We start from the raw sequence: 5,105 nt of genomic DNA, 5'->3' as shown, positions 1-5,105 counted from the left end.
ATATTTATTGGCTGGTTACCAATGTCAGGCGCTCTGCCTGGCACCGCATCTCTTTCAGTGAACAAGGCAGTTAAGACCCCAGCTTTTACAAAGGAACCTGCTGATGAGGATGGTGGGCACAAGTGAGAGGGCTGAGGGCCCAGGAGGGGACACTCGCTACACTGGGCAAGTAGACAACTGGTGACTTCAGTTGATCCAAGTGCTGTGGAGAAGTAAAAGGTTATGGGCAGGGAGGCCTTCGGCGGCCTCTGCTCAGGTAGGGCCCTGTGCACCTAAGGCAGGAGGAGGAGGCATCCACGCAAACAGCAGGGTGGGGGGAAGGGGGCGGAAGGGAAGGACGTTCTGAGCAGAGGGAACCCCAGTGTGAGGCACCAGGCGGAGAAAGCTCTGCTGGCTTGAGGAGCAGAGAGGAGGTCAGTGGGGCTTCACCAGGCGAGTGAAGGTGAGACAGAAGGGGCAGGGCCAGATCCCAGGGGTCTTGTGGGCGGCACTTAAAGGGATCTGAATTTATTCTAAGTACAATGGGAAGCCACTTAGGGCTTGCAAGCATGGAAGGGACATAACCTCATTTTACTGTGTCCCTGCTTCTCTGTTAGGTCCCCAACACAGCATTTGCCCCTCTCCTTTGCTCAGAAGAAACCCCACAGACCGCATGGAAATAGGAAAACAAACACCCCTTCATCATCAGCTCAGACCAGTGGACAGGTCTCTTTATAGGCAAGACTTTTTTTTTCCTGAAAAGCTCTTTGTAAATAGCATTTGGGGCCAATGGCATCCCTTTTCCTTACAGAAAGTACCATTACCTTTACCTTTGTCTTCAGTAGCAGGAACTGCTAATATTCAGGTATCCCATGCTTTCCACTCCAAGTTGAGGACAAACACTTAAATGTACTGTTCACAGAAATTACCCTATCCAAGCACTTCCACCTCCCTTTCTCCTTACTAGGGACCCTCCCCTGCCATCAGGATTTGTAAACCTAGGCTTCCCTCCCCCTCTTAACTTCTTGTGCATTACCATACCTATGGAATCTTTTGGTTTTCTTTTAGCTCTTTATAGCACACCTATCCTTCTGGACCACTCAAGTCATACCTCTTCCTGACTCCTCCTCCTGGAAGCTTTCCTCACTGGGATGGGGAATCCTTGGACTTGTCATGGCCCTGGACTCAGCCCATTGGTTTGTTTTCCATGCTTTGGAGTTTGGAATTGTTTCTCTGGAGGGGTAGCTTCTCCCTTGCTTGTGACTTCTTTTTCATCTTGAGTCATGGGAGTCACCTGATCCCCCGGGAGCGTGGTGGGGATTGGGGACAGGGTACTGGGTCTGGACCCATGACATCAGGAAGATCTGGTAAGCTGGAATGGCACTGGTTATATCTTGAATGAATGAATGAAGCCTGGCTCTGTGGAGTTTGGGCCTGGCCTTTGACTGGTTCCTTTGGGCTTTGGATTGGGTTTACTTCTACTCTGTCTGGCTGTTGTGTGACCCTGGCAAGTCACATCTCCTTCTGTTACATGAGGGACCAGGGCCTGATGACCCAGTTCCCTGGGGTTCCTCAGCCCCCCAGCTCCCCACTGCTGGCTTCACCCACTGTTGCTGACACTTGACCTCTTCTGATCTCTCTCTCTCTCTCCCTTTTTTTGATTGAAGTATAGTTGATTTACAATGTTGTGTTAGTTTCAGGTGTACAGCAAAGTGATTCAGTATTATATATGTGTATATAATATACACATACATATTTCCTTTTTCAGATTCTTTTCCGTTATAGGTTATTATAAGATACTGAGTATAGTTCCCTGTGCTATACAGTAGGTCCTTGTTGTTTACCTATTTTATATATAGTAGTATGTATATGTTAATCCCAAACTCCTAATTTATCCCTATCCCCCCTTTCCCCTTTGGTAACCATATGTTTGTTTTCTATGTCTGTGAGTCTATTTCTGTTTTGTAAATAAATTCACTTGTATCATATGATATTTGTCTTTTTCTGTCTGACTTACTTCACTTAGTATGATAATCTCTAGGTCCATCCATGTTGCTGCAAATGGCATTATTTCATTCTTTTTTATGGCTTATATTCCATTGTGTGTGTGTGTATATATACACACACACACACACTACATCTCTTATCCATTCATCTGAAGATGGACATTTAGGTTGCTTCCATGTCTTGGCTATTGTAACTAGTGCTGCTATGAACATTGGGGTGCACGTATCTTTTCGAATTAGAGTTTTTGTCTTTTCTGGATATATGCCCAGGCAAGGCATTGCTGAATCATACGATAGCTCTATTTTTAGTTTTTTAAGGAACCTCCATACTGTTCTCCATAGTGGCTGCATCAATTTACATTCTCACCAATCCTGTAGGAGGGTTCCCTTTTCTCCACACCCTCTCCAGCATTTGTTATTTGTAGACATTTTGACGATGGCCATTCTGACTGGTGTGAGGTGGTACCTCACTGTAGTTTTGATTAGCATTTCTCTAATAATTAGTGATGTTGAGCATCTTTTCATGTGCCTGTTGGTTGTCCGTATGTCCTGGTCTTTCTTTCTAGGCTTGCTTGTCTGGTGCCTACCTAGTTTGAGACTGGCCTTTGACACATGCTGGCCTGTAGGGCCCCTGATCCTTCTCCTGTGGGGGCCGTGGGCAAGGTTGTACACTAAAGGGTGTCGGGGAGGATACACTGCACATCTCCTGGCCTCTGTCTCCATCCAAGAGCAAGGCATGTTCCCAGGTGGCCTGCTTTTGGGGACATGGTTGGCTCTGTGTGTAGGGAGTGTGTGTGTGGAGGGGTTTGGAGGGGCGGGGGAAGCCTTGGGCCTTAGATATTCTCACTCTGAAGACAAAGAGCAGAAATAGGGTAATGCATGCTCCCTGCCTCCAGGCTCTTGCTCATCGAGAGGATATACACTTGGATCTCAGAGTTTGGAGTCTTGTAATAGTAGTTTGTATTCTCTAGGCAGCACCATGCAGCCCTTCACAGAAAGGAATTGGTGTGTTTTATAGGCCAGAGTTCTGGGGTAGGAGATTGCAGGCCTGGCTTCTAGTCCCAGGGGTTGCCATGCATTTGCTGGTTTACTCCAAGTAACTCATTCACCATTTCAGTGCCTTAACTTTTCTTAATAGATAAGAAAGTGCCTACAGTATTCTCATTGGGGTGTTTTGTCAATGAAATGAGATAAAACAGAAGGCATTCTAAAAAGGCAAAAAAAGATTCCCATGTGCTCCATGCTAATTTTGATATGGAACCTTATTAACTGAATGAAAATATTTTTACTAGTATACAAGAAATAAAAGACATTATAGGGCTTCCCTGGTGGCACAGTGGTTAAGAATCCACCTGCCAATGCAAGGGACATGCGTTCAAGCCCTGGTCCGGGAGGATCCCACATGCCACGGAGCAACTAAGCCCGTGCGCCACAACTACTGAGCCCGCGTGCCACAACTACTGAAGCCCGTGCGCCTGGAGCCCGTGCTCCAGAACAAGAGAAGCCACTGCAACGAGAAGCCCACGCACCACAATGAAGAGTAGCCCCCGCTCACCACAACTAGAGAGAGCCCACAGCAATGAAGACCCAACGCAGCCAAATATAAATTAATTAAATAAATAATTTAAAAAAAAAAAGACATTATAGAAGTTCAGAAAAGTTTTAAAATCACATATAATTTTACCATCCTGATATAGTTATCTTTTTCTCTTTTCTTTAATATTTTACAGTAACATTTTCAAATGATCGTGAATAATATGCCTACCATTTTGTACCTTGATTTTTCATATAACGGTATCATTTGATCTTTGTATCCTTCATTTTCAATGCCTGCAAATTATTGCACCTAATATGTTTTATAATTCATTTAACTATTCAAACAATAATTGACACTTGAGCTACTTTCAAGTTTTCCTTATAATAAATAATCCCATAATTAGCACATGGCTCTCTAGTGGAATCAGTCTGTATTTAACATTTTGTCTACTTGTTAAATTAATACATATACATTGTATTAATTTAAAAGATTTAGAGTAGTATAAAGAGAACTTAAATCACTGGTAATTGTACCACTGACAGATACCAGTGTGAAAATGTTGGTGTCTGTCCTTCCACTCTTTTGCTACTCATATATTGTGTGTAGGGGCACATGTGTGTATACATATTACTGGCCTGATGGTGTGTGTGCAGTGTTCATACTGATTTCTTGCTAGTTACTACTGGGCAGGCAGTTAAGAGCATGGGGGTTAAAAGACTGGACTCCAAGACTCAGATTCTGTGAGTTCAAATCCTGCCTCTGCCATTTATTTAGGTTAAACCCTTTGTATAACCGCTAAGCCTCAATTTTCACACTTTATTAGCTAGTCAACCTTAGGCAGCTTCCTTCTCTAGGCCACAGTTTTTAGAAGAGGGATAATAATAGTATCTGTCTACTTAGGTTGTAAGAATCAATCCATAGAAAGCATTTAGCAGAACATCTGGCACATAGGAAGTGCTCAGCAAATACTCCCTGTGGTCATTTTTTCATACATTTTCCATGTCATGAAAGATTCTTGGAAATCACCATTTTTAACAACTGAACAATATTTTGTTGTTCTTTTATACCCTAATCTATTCAATTTCGTTATATAGTTGTTAATTTCAATAACAAGACAGTGAATTTTGTGTCCGAAACCTTTGCCCCTGTTTGGATTACTTCCCTTACAAGCATGCTAGAGCTGGAATTAATGGGTTAGAGTATGAGGATTTTTAAAAGACTCTGTAATACATATGCCAAATTGCTTTGACAGAAAAAGATTTTAAAGAACCTTAAGCACAGTTTTCAAACTGCAGCAGCCGTAAGTGCAGCCTTGGACTTTTTTTTCTCTCCCCCCCTCCTTTCTTTCTATCCCAGCCCTTTAAATTGTAGCATGTGGAAGCCAACTCCTTCAGGGTCCTAGACTTTTGAGACGATCCCTTGATGTGAAAGGGACCTGAGCCTGGGAGAGGGAGGAGGAAGAGAGAACTGGTTTGAATGTCGCTAGCCCCGACCGGCTTAGTAATTGTACCACAGTTGACAGATGCGGCAGCGGTCACGTGACCCGAGTATGACCTCGTAGCTCCCGGCTCCCCCCACCCCCT

This window comes from Eschrichtius robustus, chromosome 15 (assembly GCF_028021215.1).
Source record: "Eschrichtius robustus isolate mEscRob2 chromosome 15, mEscRob2.pri, whole genome shotgun sequence".
NCBI classification, from domain to species: Eukaryota; Metazoa; Chordata; class Mammalia; order Artiodactyla; family Eschrichtiidae; genus Eschrichtius; species Eschrichtius robustus.
The sequence above is the reverse complement of the archived record's forward strand: the minus strand, read 5'-3'. Positions refer to the sequence as shown.